The sequence below is a fragment of the Bos indicus genome, chromosome 22, assembly GCF_029378745.1.
Source record: "Bos indicus isolate NIAB-ARS_2022 breed Sahiwal x Tharparkar chromosome 22, NIAB-ARS_B.indTharparkar_mat_pri_1.0, whole genome shotgun sequence".
NCBI classification, from domain to species: Eukaryota; Metazoa; Chordata; class Mammalia; order Artiodactyla; family Bovidae; genus Bos; species Bos indicus.
This window is the reverse complement of record NC_091781.1, coordinates 9,340,762-9,361,521: the sequence shown is the minus strand read 5'-3', so window position 1 is coordinate 9,361,521 and position 20,760 is coordinate 9,340,762. Positions and strand designations below refer to the sequence as shown.

General features: G+C 41.8%; 1 non-coding gene across 1 annotated transcript; it reads right to left on the bottom strand.

Annotated features, from left to right (window-relative positions):
- Positions 1-17,549: 17,549 nt before the first annotated feature.
- TRNAG-UCC (transfer RNA glycine (anticodon UCC)) lies at positions 17,550-17,622 on the bottom strand. The gene has a single exon. It is a non-coding gene; the product is annotated as a tRNA-Gly (tRNA).
- Positions 17,623-20,760: the final 3,138 nt, after the last annotated feature.

Genomic DNA, 20,760 nt, shown 5'->3' with positions numbered 1-20,760 from the left:
GGGAGAGGCATCTCCAGTGTCTACTAGGTGGGTCCTAGTTGTGAGAAGTTAGCCTCATGTTAGTATCTGGGAGTGTGGGAGCACCAGGAAGGTACCTCTTAAGTACAATTGTTATATATCTATAAATCAGCACCCCCTCCCCCCCAAAAAAGGTTTTGTTTTTCACTTGCAGCCTAGAAATTATTCTAGAATCCATGGAAATAGAACACAAGGCATAGAGTCAAATGAAAAAAAGCTAGAGTATCAGAAGAGCTAAAGAGCCTACATGCTATGCTATGCTAAGTCGCTTCAGTTGTGTCCGACTCTGTGCGACCCCATAGACGGCAGCCCACCAGGCTCCCCCATCCCTGGGATTCTCCAGGCAAGAACACTGGAGTGGGTTGCCATTTCCTCTCCAATGCGTGAAAGTGAAAAGTGAAAGCCAAGTCTCTCAGTTGTGTCCAACTCTTAGCAACCCCATGGACTGCAGCCTACCAGGCTCTTCCATCCATGGGATTTTCCAGGAAAGAGTGCTGGACTGGGGTGCCATTGCCTTCTCCGAAAGAGCCTACATAAAGACACCCAGAACAGCTTTTCTTGAACTTCCCATACACAAAGGGGCACACCAGGATGACACTTGACATCCAAATATTCCTCATGACAGCGTGTTTCCAGATGAACTGAAAGGCTCAAGTCATTCTTTTCTTCCAAAGTTCATATAGTCACTTAGCAATCTAGACAGTGTAGTAGGTGAAGAAGCATACAACTAGATCAGAGAAACAGAATAGAAAGCTCAGAAATAGACTCATATAAATAGTCGCAGATTTTTGACAGAGAAGCAAAGGCGACAGCATGAAGAAAAGATAGACTTTTTAACAAATGACGCTAAAACAACTGGACATCCACAGGCAAAAAAAATAAAAATAAAAAAAATCTGGACACACATACTTTACATCTTTCACAAATAGGTCAACCCTAACTATAAAACTCCCAGAGGATAATACAGAAGAAAGCCTATATGATCTCACATGTGGCAATAACTTTTTAGATACAAGACCAAAATATGATTCATGAAAGAAATAATTGATAAGCTAGACTTCATTAAAATTAAAAATGTCTGCTCTGTGAAAGGCAATGTCAAGGAAGCCACAGACTCGGAGAAAATATTTGCAAAAAACATCTGATAAAGGACTGCTATCCAAAATATACAAAGAACACTTAAAATTCAAGGAGAAGAAGCAAGCAATCGGATTTTAAGATGAGTCAAAAACCTTAAGAGACACCTCACCAAAGAATATATACAGATAGCAAATAAGCATATGAAAAGATGCTCCACATCCTATATCAACAGGGAAATTCAAATTAAATTAACCATGAGATACCACCATATGCCTATTAGAACAGCTGAAATCCAAAACACTGGTAACATCAAATTCCGGAAAAGACATGGAGTGACAGGACCTCTCCTTCATTGCTGATGGAAATGCAAACTGGTCCAGCCACTTTGGCAGTTTCTCTGTTTCCTAAAAAAACCAAACTTACTTTTACCACATGATCCAATTGTGCAGCTTGTTATTTACCCAAAGTAGTTGACAATGGTGTTAGTGTTTAGCTGCTAAGTCATGTCTAATTCTTTTGTGACCCCAAGGACTGCAGCCCACCAGGTTTCACTGTCCATGAGATTCTCCAGGCAAGAATACTGGAGTGGGTTGCCACTTCCTCCTTCAGGGGATCTTCCAAACCCAGGGATTGAACCAGCATCTCTTGTGCCTCCTGCTTGGCAGGTGGATTCTTTACTACTGAACCACTTGGGAAGCCCAAATGACAATATACACCCACCCTAAAATCTGTTCATGGATCCAACTTTATTAGAAGTGCCTAAACTTGGAAGCAACCAAGATGTCTTTCAGTAGACAAACAGATAAGCGCATCCAGACAACAGACTATTACTCAGAGAAATGGCACCCCACTCCAGTACTCTTGCCTGGAAAATCCCATGGACTGAGAAGCCTGGTAGGCTACAGTCCATGGGGTCGCAAAGAGTCAGACACAACTGAGTGACTTCACTTCACTTAAAAAGAAACAGGCTATGAAGCCACAAAAAGACATGAAGGAAACTTAAATTCATTTTACTAAGCCACAGATGTTAATATGAAAAGACTACGTTCTGTATGGCTTCAACTATATGGTATTTTTTAAAAGGCAAAACTCCAGGAATAGTAAAAATGCCAGCGATTGCTAGTTGTCAGGGGAGAAAGGACAGGATGAACAGGCAGGGCACAGAGGATCCTCAGGGTAGTGAAACTAGCATGTGTGATCCTGTAACGCTGGTACACGTGTGATGCACGCCAGTATGCCTCTGTCTAAACCCACGGGATGTACAACCTCATGAGGGAACCAGAGGAAACTGTGCACTTGGGAGAATTATGATGTATGCATTTGTGGGGCAGTAGATACATGAGAAACCTCTGAACCTTCTCAACTCTCCATGAACCTAAAACTGTTCTAAAGATACAGTTTTAACTGAAAAAATTAGGGAACAGATAAATAAGGCAAATCAACAAAACAGCCCACCAAGTAGCACACTGCCCAGTAAAATGAAAGCTGTCTAGAAGAGGAATTTGCTGTTTGTTACCTGAGGATTTAGTGAGCTCCTGACGCTGGAGGCTGACACGTACATATTGATCAGAGATTGTCTGCTTCTTGAAAAGGGCACTTATCCATCTGGGAGAAACCTGGACTGCATGATATTCAAATAAGAGTTCCAGTGCTCAGACACCAGGAACAAAAATATAGGAAAACATGGCAGAAGCCTTGTACATAGAAGGACACTGCACCGTATTTAAAGTGTGATCACGTACTACGTGAGGCCCCACAAGCCGCTGCTAACATCTTAAAGTGAATAGAGCAGTCGTAAACAAATAAACAAATAAGCGAGCAAAATATAAAATTTGATACGGCAACTAAATACATGTTGAAAGTAAGGTGGAAATAACACTGACTTTGAGGTTGCAGTTGGGTTCCTTTGAGAGATAACTGTGTTAAAATATAACTGTGCACTGAATGATTTATATATGTGTGTGTGTGTGTATGTGTCCAATTGTTCCACTTAGTGGCAATGATGTCCCTTTATTTTTGTTAATTGATTCCCTCCCACAGAACCCAGAAAAGTTATCAATAAAGGTTTGTGAACAAATGAGAACACAGACAACCAAAATATCTCAAGTCAACACTAAATAAGCCATGGCTCTTTTGCCAAGAACGACAAAGTCTTTTTCTCATGTTGGCCTTTGTGTTCACTCCTCGGTTGATTTGTTCCTGCTCCTCACTGCAGTGAAGACACTGCTTCTTTGGGCTTGTGTGATGGTGCAGTTATCGGGGAGGCACTCGGCCAGCTGCGCTGGCTTGTCTACCAGATGAGGACGCAGTAAACAAGTCCTCCGCTGAAGCCCCTCGGTATCTGAAGAACTCGGGCAGATTTTTTTCAAGAAATCAGAAAGTTTTGAGCATTTAATGTGGTAGCAGTACTTTGCTATATTACCAGTACACGTATATCAGGGTTTAAACAGGCAGTATGATATTTGTGAGGGTTTGACCTTCATTTACCATTCATTTTTAGGGGGTCAACAATGCATCAAATATGAATGTTATGAACCTGTTCTATTGGGAGATGAATGAACTATGTTCACTCAAGTTAAAGCCAAGACAAAAAAAAAAATGCCCTTAGAGAGAATCAGACCAGACACCATGAATTCAGAGGAGGAAAAGATTGCTTCTTGTTGAAGAGCACCAGGTTAACACATAGAAGAGTAAGTGATGTTTCACTGAGCTTTGAAAACAGGTAGATCCAAAGCAGGCAGGAATCGCCATGAGGGCCAAATGCAAAGGAGGGCACGGAGCGAGGGTGTGCATGTTCACACCCGCACACAGACACGCCCACACCCACACACGCAGAGGGAGCGCTGAATCTTTGAGGATTCACACAGTGCTTTTTGTCCTGTCCCCCTGAAGAGTTACAACAGATGCTTGTAACCCAGATCACCCTCAACTGACCCACTTTGGCTACAATGCCAGAGAACAATCGCAAGCTATTTTCGTGGTATGCTTCTCATCTCATTAACTCCAGCGAAGAGCCTGTGTCAAAGTTTTGGTTTCAGAAGTTTTAAAGGTTCTCTTTCCCTGAGTATTTCTAACAGACATTCAGCCACCTACACACACACACACACACACAGCATAAACCATGCTGAGAACTCAATGGCTGCCACAGAGAAGGAAGATGTGGGTCCGGTACCCTCCATTCAAATATCTTGACCCAACTGGCATCAAAGGAACTTGAGATGTACTGTCCCACGCTTGAGGCTCTTTCCTATAAGCTTTGACTCACAATCAGTATTTAGGATCTTACCACCCTTCTCAACTGTTGGTACTGACAAAAGAGTAAAAAGTGTCAGTCAGGTGAATGAGAACCACAGTATTTGAAGCTGAACGTGGGAAAGAAAGCGCTGTGTTTCCCCTGCGATTATCAGTTGAGCACCAAGAGGGATGTACCAGCAACAGTTGCTGGAGCACCCAAAAGCATGAAATGTGTACATCAAAGCACCCAACGAGGACAGCTCTGCTGAGTGGTCGCTCAGCGTGTGACGGAGATGCTCAGGGATGGCTGGAGACACCTGACCTCCCAATTACTTGACGATGACCCCAGATAGTAGTTATCTGATGAGGAGCAGGGAGACATGGAAAGTAATAGTAATGGCAATGATCACCAGACCACTGTCTGCTACCTCCAGACAGGCAGTATTTCAGTGGAGACAGTGTATCAACAGCTAGAAGTAATTTAAATTTAAATGTCTATAGTATTGGTTTTCTCTCCAAGGGCAAATACAGTTAGTATTAAAGGGACAGCCATGAGCTGCTAATAAGACGTTCTCTGTTTATAGGCTCTCTTGATCATGTTGTCTTTGGTGAGTCTGAAACCGGGAAGAAGATGGCTATTTATTATTAGTATTTTGACTCTATTGATTTCTCTCCATGCACTTTGGGGATTAGCAGCTCTGCTTTGGCTTAATGACATGAACTCGCATTTCTTCCTGTGTTGATGCTGTTGACTGCCCTCCCATCCCCACCAGCCCTGTGCATCAGAGAAGGGCTCTGGGATTGACACAGCATGTTTGTGTATTCTCATCAGTTACAAAGCCAGCAGGAAAGCACATCAGGTATAGTGGATATTAAAGATGCCCTTATAGGAACCAAGGAGAGGTAATCTAACATATGTAGAAAGATTTGAAGTGATTTCAGTCTCACCCAGTCCTGCTACATTGTAACTTTTTTAGATATATCCAACAATAATCTTAAAAACCTAGTATTATTCAGATCATAATACATTTCAATTGGACAAGAATGCTATACTATTTGATTGTTCACAGTGACATATAATCCTTGTCTTGTCCTTTGCTAAACAATCATTATGTCAGTGACTTTATCATTTATTTTACCTTGATACATTGCAAACATCTACATAGTATGTGAAATATTCTAACACTCAGAATTCCCCTGACCACTTTCCTTAACCAAACTCAAAATAACTCTAGGAGATGGATAAACCATCATCAGAAGACAATGAGAACACTTTAATAGTAACTAACAATTTGTCAGCAATTGAATCAACCCACCTCATTTTTATGTGTTGAATAGATTGTGCTTTCTCTTCCTCAACAGCCTTATAAGTGGGATGTTAATATTCACTTTTACAGACAGGGAGTCCAAAGCTCAGAGAAGATTAAGTGAGCAAGGTCAGAGAGATTGGGATGAGAACTTGAATCCAGACCAACTAGACACTACAGAACCCTTCTTTATGCTACACCATGTGACTTCTTTTGTATTTTTCTCATGCACAGATTATATATCTCCATCTACCAATTGAAGTCTACACCACGTGTTGAACCAGCACACTTTGAAAATATAGATATGGAAATCTCGTGATCTCTGCCCTCATGGACATTGTGACTTGGCAGAACTAATTACACCCAAGGCAGTTATAAGTGTCTGAAGAGGAGACTAGATTAAGTGTTACACAGGCTTCAGGAGGACATTTGTCTGTCTGGTTTCAGAAGCCATAGGTGCTTTTGAAAGAAGGCCACTGTTGCAATTAAATTCTGGCCTATTATCTTGGATATTGTTCACAGTGAAGTGAATTTTGACTGGTACCCAGTAGTTTTATTGTTTTTTTAATGTTTGTATTTTGTGTGTTATTTTTAGATCATCATTCCAAGATGGTCTGTGTATAATGTTGCAAGTGAGCTGTGGAGCCTACTAGCTCCTTCTCATCTCTTAAATGCACATGCATCTTCCTCCCAGAGGCCACCTGATGGCAATCAGGTGCCTGTTTCCCCCTCTCAGAGTGCACTGACCTTTTCCTTTGGAACATCCTGACTTGTAACTGTATAATGAGTTAAGATTCCATGCTCATTTAGAAAGAAACTCTGCTTATCTTGCTCATCACTGTATCTCCCTTGTCCTGGCTCAGTGCTTGGTACATCCTAGGCTTTCATGATATAACTACTGAATGAATGAAGAATTTTATTAGAGTCTTACCGCTGAAGAGCTGACGAGGACTTGGGTCATATCATTAACTTGATGAATCTCGGTTTTCCTATCTGTAGAAAGAAAGAGAAACCATTTCTGACACATAGGTATGTGAGGATCTCTTGTAATATTGAAAGCATTTTGTCTATGTTCAAGTGCTAAGCCAGTATTTATTACTGAGTGTTTTCATTGTAGTTATAATTTGGAATAAACATAGAGCCAGGAGCATAGGCTGAAACCAAAGTCAACACAGAGTGTAGAACAAGCTGCCCAGTCTCTGAAATGATGCTGCAGATCCTTCTGAGATCTATGCTAGAAAGCGTGAGGCAGCAGAGCTGTCAACAGAAACCTCTAATAACCCTATGTTTTCACGCCATTATGATTTCCCCCCAAATTATTTTCTGGGGCCATGACGAGTCCTAGTCTATGGGTTTGGGTAATTGCTTTTGCCCAATCTGAGCACAATCTGTTCCGCTACTTTTGAGTTATGCAAGGGTGAAATAAATACAGCACAAGCTTGCAAGCTACATTAAAGAAATTCAAGATGTGCTTTGCACACGGATAAAACTTAAAAATGCCTGAACTTTCAAAGTCAACTTTTACAAGGAAGAGTAGCAGGAGGAAAATTTGGAAAACGTTACTGGAAACATCCTGGAATACTTTGAAGGCAATGTGTGGTATTATGACATCATTCAAGTTGACTTCACAAAGTGAAGCTTGCCTCTCACCCCCATATCACAAAACACAGAAATAAGATTAGTCTTAGGTAGTTCTCCCCACAAAGAAGAGCCCCTCCTCCAAAGGAATGTTTATTGTATTTTTACTTTTGCCTATCAAGGACAATGCGGAGAAGGCAATGGCACTGCACTCCAGTACTCTTGCTTGGAAAATCCCATGGACGGAGGAGCCTGTTAGGCTGCAATCCATGGGGTCGCACAGCATTGGACACGACTGAGCGACTTCACTTTCACTTTTCACTTTCATGCATTGGAGAAGGAAATGGCAACCCACTCCAGTGTTCTTGCCTGGAGAATCCCAGGGACGGGGGAGCCTGGTGGGCTGCCGTCTATGGGGTCGCACAGAGTCGGACACGACTGAAGTGACTTAGCATAGCATAGCATTAGCATCAAGGACAATGTAACTAAACCAATCACGCTTCTCTGCTTGCTCAAAGAAAAATGAAGAGTCCAGTTCTAATTATTTGCAAAAAGTCTCACTCATCTACCTGAAAGTATCTAAAGTTTTTATATTATTTATATTATCCGTATTGGTGAGCATATATTATATTTTTAGTTATATCATTTTGTTTCATCTTAATCCCGCTGTGATAAAAAAGATCACAATGATCCTTTTTGAAACACTTTATGATATATAGAGTGTTTTAAGAAAATGTAAAAAATCATCGTAACCACAGAATGTTAAGCAAGTCAAATTTAGGTAAAAACTTGAATAAGTAGCAAGCTGGTGACAAAGACCTACTCTCAGGAAGAGTCATCAAGCTCTGACTGGGAAGAGGTAACAAAGTCTGTGTCGGTTAAAGTGCCCAGGCCAAAGTCTCAGGAAGGTGAGATGCATCCACATATCTGAAGGTGTAACTAAAAAGGCTAGTATGTGAGCAATTACAATAAATGAATAAAATGGACACCGTCATAATCAATTCTAATCACTGGGCCAGAGGAGTCCTTTATCAAAAAGCATTAACCATAGGAACAACAGCTCTATCCAGCTTGAAACACACAGATCTACCATCGTCTAACAGAGGTACATACCAACACCCTTAATTAATTTCCTTTGTAAAGACAATTAACAAGCCTGTTCCTCTCAAATACTGAAAATACGGAGTGCATGATTAAATTCCTGGGAGCGTAGCACATAGGTATCTGGGACTGGATTCTGGAGGTAAATCAGTCTCAGTCACTGTCAGTAAACTGCCCTGTGCATAGATGTGTTTCACAAGTAACGTGGAATAGACCAAATATTGGACAGGGAGTGGTTTGAGTGAAAAATCTTCCTTCTCAGCAACATGTATGTGGACTTACTGTTATCAACTTGTGTCCCAGTCTCTAGCCTTACATGGGTCATGGCTGTGATCCATTTTTCTCACATTTTGTTTTCCCTTGTTGATTGCAGTTTGTTGCCTATTGACATCTAGCATCCTTTCTTGATTCAGTTCAGTCGCTCAGTCGTGTCCGACTCTTTGCGACCCCATGAATCGCAGCACACCAGGCCTCCCTGTCCATCACCAACTCCCGGAGTTCTCTCAAACTCACATCCATCGAGTCAGTGATGCCATCCAGCCATTTCAACCTCTGTCATCCCCTTCTCCTCCTGCCCTCCAATCCCTCCCAGGATCAGAGTCTTTTCCAATGAGTCAACTCTTCGCATGGAGGTGGCCAAAGTACTGCAGTTTCAGCTTCAACATCATTCCCTCCAAAGAAATCCCAGGGCTGATCTCCTTCAGAATGGACTGGTTGGATCTCCTTGCAGTCCGAGGGACTCTCAAGAATCTTCTTCAACACCACAGTTCAAAAGCATCAATTCTTTGGCACTCAGCTTTCTTCACAGTCCAACTCTCACCTCCATACATGACCACTGGAAAAACCATAGCCTTGACTAGACGGACCTTTGTTGGCAAAGTAATGTCTCTGCTTTTGAATATGCTATCTAGGTTGGTCATAACTTTCCTTCCAAGGGGTAAGCGTCTTTTAATTTCATGGCTGCAATCACCATCTGCAGTGATTTTGGAGCCCAGAAAAATAAAGTCTGACACTGTTTCCACTGTTTCCCCATCTATTTCCCATGAAGTGATGGGACCGGATGCCATGATCTTGATTTTCTGAATGTTGAGCTTTAAGCCAACTTTTTCACTCTCCACTTTCACTTTCATCAAGAGGCTTTTTAGTTCCTCTTCACTTTCTGCCATAAGGGTGGTGTCATCTGCATATCTGAGGTTACTGATATTTCTCCCAGCAATCTTGATTCCAGCTTGTGTTTCTTCCGGTCCAGCGTTTCTCATGATGTACTCTGCATATAAGTTAAATAAGCAGGGTGATAATATACAACCTTGACGTACTCCTTTTCCCATTTGGAACCAGTCTGTTGTTCCATGTCCAGTTCTAACTGTTGCTTCCTGACCTGCATACAGATTTCTCAAGAGGCAGGTCAGGTGGTCTGGTATTCCCACCTCTTTCAGAATTTTCCACAGTTTATTGTGATCCACACAGTCAAGGGCTTTGGCATAGTCAATAAAGCAGAAATAGATGCTTTTCTGGAACTCTCTTCCTTTTTCCATGATCCAGCGAATGTTGGCAATTTGATCTCTGGTTCCTCTGCCTTTTCTAAAACCAGCTTGAACATCAGGAAGTTCACGGTTCACATATTGCTGAAGCCTGGCTTGGAGAATTTTGAGCATTACTTTACTAGCATGTGAGATGAGTGAAATTGTGTGGTAGTTTGAGCATTCTTTGGCATTGTCTTTCTTTGGGATTGGAATGAACACTGACCTTTTCCAGTCCTGTGGCCACTGCTGAGTTTTCCAAATTTGCTGGCATACTGAGTGCAGCACTTTCACGGCATCATCTTTCAGGATTTGAAATAGCTCAACTGGAATTCCATCACCTCCACTAGCTTTGTTGGTAGTGATGCTTTCTAAGGCCCACTTGACTTCACATTCCAGGATGCCTGGCTCTAGATGAGTGATCACACCACTGTGATTATCTGGGTCATGAAGATCTTTTTTGTAAAGTTCTTCTGTGTATTCTTACCACCTCTTCTTAATATCTTCTACTTCTGTTAGGTCCATACCATATCTGTCCTTTATCGAGCCCATCTTTGCATGAAATGTTCCTTTGGTATCTCTAATTTTCTTGAAGAGATCTCTAGTCTTTCCCATTCTGTTGTTTTGCTCTATTTCTTTTCATTGATCGCTGAGGAAGGCTTTCTTATCTCTTCTTGCTATTCTTTGGAACTCTGCATTCAAATGCTTATATCTTTCCTTTTCTCCTTTGCTTTTCACTTCTCTTGTTTTCACAGCTATTTGTAAGGCCTCCCTGGACAGCCATTTTGCTTTTTTGCATTTCTTTTTCTTGTGGATGGTCATGCTCCCTGTCTCCTATACAATGTCATGAGCCTCCATCCATAGTTCATCAGGCACTCTATCTATCAGATCTAGGCCCTTAAATCTATTTCTCACTTCCACTGTATAATCATAAGGGATTTGATTTAGGTCATACCTGAATGGTCTAGTGGTTTTCCCTACTTTCTTCAGTTTAAGTCTGAATTTGGCAATAAGGAATTCATGATCTGAGCCACAGTCAGCTCCTGGTCTTGTTTTTGTTGACTGTATAGAGCTTCTTCATCTTTGGCTGCAAAGAATATAATCAATCTGATTTTGGTGTTGACCATCTGGTGATGTCCATGTGTTGAGTCTTCTCTTGTGTTGTTGGAAGAGGGTGTTTGTTATGACCAGTGCATTTTCTTGTCAAAACTCTATTAGTCTTTGCCCTGCTTCATTCCGTATTCCAAGGCCAAATTTGCCCGTTACTCCAGGTGTTTCTTGACTTCCTACTTTTGCATTCCAGTCCCCTATAATGAAAAGGACATCTTTTTTGGGTGTTAGTTCTAAAAGGTCTTGTAGGTCTTCATAGAACCATTCAACTTCAGCTTCTTCAGCATTACTGGTTGGGGCATAGGCTTGGATTACTGTGATATTGAATGGTTAGCCTTGGAAACGAACAGAGATCATTCTGTCATTTTTGAGATTGCATCCAAGTACTGCATTTCGGACTCTTTTGTTGACCATGATGGCTACTCCATTTCTTCTGAGGGATTCCTGCCCGCAGTAGTAGATATAATGGTCATTTGAGTTAAATTCACCCATTCCAGTCCATTTTAGTTCGCTGATTCCTAGAATGTCTACATTCACTCTTGCCATCTCTTGTTTGACCACTTGCAATTTGCCTTGATTCAGCCGGGCATCATTCTCTATATTTCCAATTGTTCTTTTTTCTCTTTTAGGATTGTCGGACCTTCCTTGTGGTTAGCTTCCTCTGAAAGTCCTGGTCTATGTCAGTTCTCTTAAGTTTGTTGGCAATTCTTCCAGGGTTTCTCAGAGTTCTTACATACTTTTGTAACTTGAAAAATTTTTAAATATTTACCAAGGTAAAGAAATGCTCACCCAACAATTCATAGCACATTTCACATTTTAATCTCTATTCATTTCAAAACAGTTGATGTATTGAACAAATTGAGTAACAGTGAAATGCATGCAGCTCTTAGAGCTGTTTCCTGTCACCTGTCAGTACCAGCATTTGATCACAGGAAGCTAGCATGGTTACTGGGCTGAATGATTATATAAAAACAATGCAGAGCTGAGTTTAGGGACAAAACTCTCTCCCTTTAGAAAGGGAGGAAGGGAGAGAATGATGTAACCAGAAGAAACAATTTCTTTTATTAGATGTCTACTCCCTGAGAAGCATAGAACTAAGTGACTTATTTCCTTTATCCTCACAATATACTTGAAGTCTAGGTATTGCTTTTCACGTATAATGAAGCAGGCTACGGAAGGAATCAAGTTGTTTAAACTTGTTCAAAGTCACCCACCTCATAAGTACATGCTGATCTGCCTGACTCCCAAACTTATTATACAGTGCACTTTATAAGTTCATGTTCTTCTGGCTACAAATAAAGAAGGCTGTTTGAATTTTTCTCAAAGAAAGAAGGGGAAAGAAAAAGTAGTCAGTGGCTGCAGAAGACCATCCAAGGGAGACCCACTGGACAAGGCAATCAAAGTTCTGCATCCTGGAAAAATACTCCAATGGTGGGTACAAATGCTGCAGCTGGCTTTGAATGGATGAGTTATGCCCCACATCTTCCTTCCTCCTGTCAGTGCCCTGATATCATGTTTGCCAGATGCCTTCTGGTCTAATATGGCTTCTGCTTACCCTCAAGAGGTGTATAATTCGATGGATATGAAAAACTGGGTCAATTCAAAGCCATGAAAACTAAATTAGCTTCCTGGTTTGCTTATGAGCCACTTGGGAGTTCAGTTAAGACAGTCACTTCCTCTGAGTCAGCTCCAGCACCAGGACAACATCAGATTTCCTGACCAGGAAAGCTGAGCTCCAGATCCAGGACTGCAGTGACCCGAATAAGGAAGCATTTGGGAAACTGCCTCAGCAGTTAAATGTGTCCCCAGACAACATCTCTTTCACTCCTTTTCTCTTCTATTCTTTCCAATCACAAACTAAAGCCTAAACAAGGGCACAAGGCAGATAGGATTTTGACTCATAATATTTTTAGTTTGAGGCTTTGTAGCTCTTCTTTTTATGAGCATCCTTATTACCCTGGAAACTCCTAATAATGATCCATGGAGAAGACTGACATTTTAAAAATATTTCTTTGTATTTATTTATTTGACTGTGCTGGGTCTCAGTTGCGGCTCACAGATCTTCAGTTATGGCGTGTGGGATCCAGTTTCCTGTGTGTGCACGCTCAGTCACTCAGTCGTGTCCAGCTCTTTGCAATCCTGTGGACTGCAGCCTGCCAAACTCCTCTGTCCCTGGGATTCTTCAGGCAAGAATACTGGAGTGGTTGCCATTCCCTTCTCCAGGGGATCTTCCATACCCAGGGATCCAACCTGAGTCTCTTGCATCTCCAGCAGTGGCAGGCAGATTCTTTACCACTATTGACACCTGAGAAGCCCCTAGTTACCCGACCAGGCATTGAACCCAGGCCCCCTGCATTGGGAGCACAGAGTCTTAGCCACTGGACCACCAGGGAAGTGTGAAGATTGATATTTAGAGCACTATCTGAATTTTTTAATCTGCCTGTTCGGGTTATACTCTTTCATATAATTAAATATACCTACTGAGCTAATTCCAAGCACTCAACTGTATTCTCACTATAAACCTCCAACTCTTATTTTTGTTTTCTCCTTAATGTATTTTTCTTTGAATTTTAAAGTTCATAATTCCTTCTAAACACTCATTTCATCTTCCTGATAAAACCATGAAACCAAAGGATGGACGATTCTGTCTAGGTTTGCACAGCTGATTTAGCCTGGATGCAAACCCAAGGTTTTGGATGCCAAGTTTCATCTATATAAAAATATTTCTATTTCCTTCTTGCACACAAAATTATTAAAAAAGAACAGATGTTCTGTGTTAGAGTAGGATAAGGGGGCAGTACTCACTGATACAATATATAGTATACAGATTTCATGCTGCTGCTGCTGCTAAGTCACTTCAGTCGTGTCTGACTCTGTGTGACCCCATAGACGGCAGCCCAGCAGGCTCCCCCACCACTGGGATTCTCCAGGCAAGAACACTGCGAGTGGGTTGCCATTTCCTTCTCCAATACGTGAAAGTGAAAAGTGAAAGTGAAGTCACTCAGTTGTGTGGGACTCTTCGAGACCCCATGGACTGCAGGCTTACCAGGCTCCTCCGTCCATGGGATTTTCTAGGCAAGAGTACTGGAGTGGCTTGCCATTGCCTTCTCCAATACAGATTTCATACCAATGCATATATCCCATTAGCAAGTCCTGTTGGCTCCACATTTAAAATGTTTCAAGAAGCTGATGTGTGGAACTTCCCTGGCAATCCAGTGGCTAAGACTCTGTGTCTCCAGTGCAGGGGGCCCAGTTTTAATCCCTGATCAAGGAACTAGATCCCAAATGCCACAACTAAGAGTTCATATGCCACTACTAAAGATCCCACGTGCTGTAACTAAGACATCATAGACCCAAACAAAGGAAAACTTAAAAAAAATATTAAAAAAAAAAAAGTTGATGTGTTCTTGTTATCTTTCCTGTTACAATCTTGGAACAAGCCAATGTCACCTCCCATCGGTCTCACTGCCTCCTAATTGGTCCATTAGAGCTGCTGGTTGCTCAACCATTGCCCACTCCCATTTTATTCTCAACACAACAGCCAGAGCAGTTTGATAATATCTAAGTCAAAAGGTGATCTCCCTTGAGGTAAAAGCCAAAGACTCTAAGGGTCTTTGAAGACACTACAAGATATATTGCATCCTCTTGCCTTCCTCTCTCTACATTTCTTGGAGTTGGTTGAAAAATATCAAGTGTATTTCCACCACAGAGTCTTTGTATTCACTCTTCCTTGTGGAATAGTCTTCTCCCAGACCTCCTCCCATCTCCTTCCTCCTTAAGTATTTTCATTATCCTGTCCTCTGAAATAGCCACTCTGGTGCTAGTGGTAAAGAACCTGCCTGCCAATGTAGGAGATGTAAGAGAGGTAGGTTCGATCCCTGGGTCAGGAAGATCCCCTGGAGCAGGACATGGCAACCCACTCCAGTATTCTTGCCTAGAAAATCCCATGGACAGAGGAGCCTGGCGGGCTACAGTCCATAGGGTCGTAAAGAGTTGGACATGACCAAAGTGACTTAGCGCACATAGTATCAAAGATAAAAAAATACTGGTTTGGAAATAGAAAGAAGTAGAAAAGAAAAAGTTAGAACAAGTATGTTGATGTTAGTTGTTCTTGCTTATGAAAGACCAAGGGCCTATTTGAAAACATGGGCAAAGGCTATTGGCAGTTCCATGCTGTATATATAAATACCCAGAGTGGAATTTTACTTGGGGGGTGGCAGGACTTGCAGAAATGGCCTCTTGGAATATAAAAAAACAATCCTAGGTGTGTGCAGAGAAAGCTCTTCAGCTAGGGAAAGATAATCCTAGAGTTCTTTAGTCTTGTCTGGGCCAGTAACCTCAATCTGGGGTTCACAGACGTGTGACAGACTGAATATGGACTTGTCTGTCTCTGGGATGCCTATGTTAATCCAACTGAAAGACTCAGGGGGATACATTTGTTTTGAACTGCAGGCAGATTCTTTACCATCTGAGCCACCACGAAAGCCCCAATACATGTGAAAAAGGAATCTAATCCTCTCCCAGGTTTTGTCTTTCATTCGGGCTATGGTGTCCTGGCTGCTCTGTACTGAACTGTGTATGACAGTGGGGAGAACCCAAGCATGCAGGATATAAACTGCGGAAACCCCTCATGAGGCTACCAACAGGGTATTTTGTTCCAACTCTCCACTCGGTGACTGAATATAGGCTTGAGTGTTAAGCTAAGTGGATTAAAAGAAGAAAAGAGAGGGGATTTTGCCAAGGGCAATTTGGCTTTCTCTTCGTATATCAGGTCTGCCTTTACTCTCCAAGCAAAAGGGAAAGAGTTGCCCGTTTCACAGTCAGCGCGTTGGTTAGTGCTATGCAGCTACTGGGTGGAGTCGCTGTGCCTTACAGAAAGGAGATGTGCTTCAGATGTGGGCAGCAAATGCATCTTCACTGGGAATGATGACCATCCTCCCGTGTCTCTTTCTCTCCGTGAGCTTTCTGTGGGAGCACACACGGGTCCCACTTGACCTGAGCCAGGACACCTTGGGAGGCGTGGCTGGGGTTCCTCACCCTGAGAGTCAGCGCTTCTGTTTGTTTTGTGTGTGCCCTTTGCTTCTTTAGTTGCTCGTTTTTCCTTCCTTTGGGGTGGGGGTAAAGCAGGAAGTGAAGAGGAAAATTTGGAAGGCTGGAAGACCCATTTCAGCTTCTGGGTCTTAGACCCTGGTCTAATTTTTTCTTTACTCAGCCATCTACACTGGAGAACATGTGGGATTCTGAATCCTAGTATGTATTGCTTTTGTGAGAACGTCCGAGGACAAGAGGTGCTTGTCATGAATGATAAAGAAATTTTAAAATCACTCTCTAAAAATGCTATTTGTAAATCCTATCAAAATACAAGCCTCAAAATGGAAATATAGGTAACCTCTCACTGGACGTATCACACAGGAGACCAGCACAGGATACGGTGGATGAGATATGGCCCAGTTGTGCATGACCTACGGGTATACTGAACCAAGGACATTCACTTGGCCTTAGGTGGACCTGAGGTCTTAGGAATTTTACTCGGTCTGTAAGGTCAAGTATGGAAGGGTCCTCCATGACAGTGGGTTACAGGATGGCCTTGGGAAGCGGTTTACAGTTTGCCCCAGTCCTATCAAGTTCCTTCCTACATGAGGCTGCAATTCCTTGGGCTCACGGTGCCTCCAAACCTAGCAGACTTGCAGGATGAGAGTTGCTTGGAATCTGTATGATGGAAACTGAGTCACTGGTAAGACTGTTTGATATTTGCCTGATTTAAGGATTAGAAATAAAACTGCTGATTCATCTTGTTCTCCTGAACAGTGGCCTAAATAACAGTAAGCTTCTGAGAGACTCTAACATGAAGCAATGTCTTTCTGGAATGTATCCCTGTGTCTAAAACTGATGTTGCAAGAATATTATATAGTAAATAGAAACATTCCCAATTATGTTCTTGGTAAAAATGATAGATTATGGAGTCTTGAATCAACATAGACTATTTTATTTTATGTAATCTGAAATTCCAATGGATATAATCTGAAACCCAGAGCAAACTTCCCTTAATCCATTTCAGAAAAAAATCTTAAGTGAAAAAAGCAGTGCATTGACTGGGAAGTGTCGACTCTCCTTTCAGAGACAAATGTCGGCATAACTAAGAGATTCTACCTTGCAAATGCTCAAACTGAGGACTTGTGCAGCGGAAAGAAATAGGAAAATTAGGGCAACATGAGACCCGAGAGCAGCAGCAGCAGCTAAATCTCCCAAGAGCTATGAATCCTTGAGCAGAAATGAGCACTGGATTTAAATATTTCGGAGTCAATGACACAGAGAAATATTTAGGGGGAAATTGATTTGTAATGTGAAATTGCCATTGCAATTAACTTTAATCTGAGAGTTAACTTCATGGATTCATCAGAATAAATGGATGAAATAGAATTTTATCCTTAAAGTTCTCTCCCACCATGCCATGAATTGGGCTCTGTTACCTATTAAGTATCTTCATGGTTTATTTCCTTCATTCTCCCTCCCTTAAAGTTCAGAGTTAAAGTGGTAGTTTTTGTAACTTTTGATTAATTAATTTTTGGGGGGCCACACCAAGTGGTATACCAACTGTTAATTCCTTGACTGGGGATCAAACCCAGGCCCCCTGCACTGGAAGTGCAGAGTTTTAACCACTGGACCACCAGGGAAGTCCCAAGTTGTAACTGCCTTTAGCTCAGGTTTTCTGGTAACATTATGCCAATTCCCTCCCTTGACAGGGCACTTGTTTCTTCAACTTTGGCAAAAGTACTATTAAATCAATCATCTAAAGATTACTAATGCTAACTGACTCCCACGTTTCAACCTCAAGAGTTGATTTTTGAGTTGCTTGAATTGGTCACACTGCAAAAGAACAAGGTAGTGCCATTTCTGCAAAACTGACCTGTTATATCATGGGGTACACACAGATTTGCAAACTGTTTAACCTGCTCTTTATTTAACGATCAAATATTAAATTATAGTCTATTTGATGGTGGAAGTTTCAAAATGACTTCTGCCGACTCAACGTACAGGTGCCTTTCCTCTCTCCATTGCACATGACCTTCGTTCTGTTAATAGATTTAGGTACAGCCCATGTCCGCAAGTCAGCAAGAGATTCCAGAGTTCTTCTCTACCATCTTCCCTCCTTACAACTCCAAAGTCCAACTCAAAGGTCTTCAAGATAAAGCCAGACTCAGACCTGTCATGTCTGTTTCTTATCCTGGATGGAGGTAGGGGGTTTAAATTTGAGAATGGAGGAATTCGGGGACTGAGGTCTTTATAAGGGGTGAAATCACACAGGAACATCAAACATAAGATCAGATATTTTTCACTGTGAGGATTAACTTTCTCTGCCTGTCACTCTTGAATTTTATGATGCTAGAAGAGAGTCTGGATTCTTCCCAGACTTGAAAAACATGTCAAAAGCCACCCCATCATTTCCTGAGCCTCAGTGAGGTCCAGGAAAAGGGAAGGGCATGTGAGAGTCGGGGAAGCCCCTCTGAGTGACAAGAAAGTACAGAGACTGGAGTAATAGCCAGCTTGGGAGGCAAGCACATGGAGGAACTGACACAGAACCTGCAAAGAGCTCCCACTTAGGACTTAGGTCCTAAGGAAAAGGATCTGAACTTCATACCATTCTGAGCATCAGGCACTAGGCCTGGTACATTTTAGACACTCAACAAAGGGCTTTGAAAGAACCACTAAAAAAAAAAAAAAACAGCAAGATATGTGCAGGCCAAATTCCCATTCAGTACAGGCACGAACATTGATCACACATCTATTTTGCCCTAGCTTTGCATCCTTAGTTCACTGTGTCACATGCCATTTGATGAATCTGGGGCTGGCCGGGGGAAGCTGTGAATCTCTTCCGCACAAAATGCTATGATAAAATTATGAATATTAATTCAAGGGCTTAAGAGAATTTTCCAAAGTCCTACTGAAAATGTCACCATCCATGGGGGAAGGGGGGGATAGCATTTTCTTCATGCTCTGAAAATATTACAGAATGTCTACTTACCAATTTTATTCAAATAAAACATGAATCTTTAAGTTCCTCATAGATATATGATCCTAACTTATTCCTCTTATTTTCCACTGTACTAAATTTCTTTGAAACAGTTCATAAACATTCACAGAGGTTAGATTCACATAGTTATGAAAAAAAATGATGGTACTTCTAAGTGTATTTCTCATCTTTGATCATGAAAGGAAAGCTGCCCAATCCTCTGAACTCACAATAATCTTGAATGGTTCTAGATTGATCTGACATCTTTCATATTTTTAGGGTATCTTCTAGGGTTGCAATGAATGCCTTAAGATTTTTATAAAGAAGTCCCAGCTGGTGAGAAGAACTAAAACCCAGCAATGGAGCGTATGAATCCACAGGTAATGGATCAGAATGCAGCAGCTCATCACACTCAGACCTAATTTTTGGAAATAGTAGTTGGCAACTCAAGAAGCAGAACGTACTTGCTGTCAGGAAATATCTGCTTACCTAGTCACACAATGGTTGTACAAGTAAACGCTGGAAGACAATAAAGCCTTCAGAGATCCAGATCATTTTCAACCAAACTTGGCGTGTTTGACATAATCACAAACTCCTAGGCATGTTATGACAGAATTCTTAATAGAACAAGAGAGGAACACCCTGAAGTCCCTCAAGTTTGAATGAGGCAGAGGGCAGGAAAGCATCTCCTGAGAATGAGTGTTCTAAAACTGTAAAGTGGGTTCACAGGACAAAAAGGCTCTTAATGTTGGCGTTCTGATAGAATCACCTGGGGAGTGAAAATGCACAGAGACCTCAGGTTTTCTTCCCTGCCGGTAATCTGGTATGAGACTGGGAGGAAGGCTGGAACAAGAGGAGGCGAAAAGAACACTTCCTGGGTCTCCCTGTGTGCTTGTTTTGCGTCTCGTGTGTTCATATCACACACGAGTCATTTTCCCTGGGAGGAAGCATAATTTAATGGTTAAACAGTAACCAGATGGCCTGGGTTCAAATGCTGCCATCCTCACGTAGCTGCAGTGTTATCAGGATGGGATGAGTTCTTTTTTTTTTTGTATGTTTTGGGTTTTTTTGCCCTGAGGCATGTGGAATCTTTTCTCCCTGACCAGGGAGCAACCCCACTACTCCGGCACTGGAAAGTGAGGTTTAATCACTGAACCTCCATGGATGTGAATTCATAAAATAGGTGAATTTATACAGAGTATCTAGAACAGCACTTGTCACACAGTGACCACCAGGTGCATGCTGGCAATTCCTCTTGGCCAAATTTTACAAATGAGAAAATGGAAGGTTTGCGAGGTTAAGTAGTAGTTCACCCAGGGATGTTCAATGCTGGAGATTTTTAAATGATTCTGGCACATTTATAATTGTTCTGAGGTCCATTCAATACAACCTTGAGGTCGGAGGATGGATTCAGTATTTTTTTTTTTAATCTGTTGACCATGTCACACAGCATGTGGGATCTTAGTTCCCTGATCAGGGATCAAGCCTGCACCCCTTGCACTGGCAGCCTGGAGTCTTAACCACTGGACTGCCAGGGAAGCCCCAGGATTCATTGTTTTGAGGAGCATGTTGGATTTGGGGTTCTGTGATTGACTTACTGCAAGACTGCAGAGCTGCACCATTTTCAACATTCAAAAGAATCCCCACTTCCGAATGTGAAAATAAGTAGCAAAACTAACCTATCAATTATTTTTGTGAAAATCAACTGAATAAATAAGACTAGATGGGTTTTTTTGCTCATGTGCTTCAACCACATATATGCACAGGAAGGAAGCAGGCTAATCATTTATAGATGTTCTGG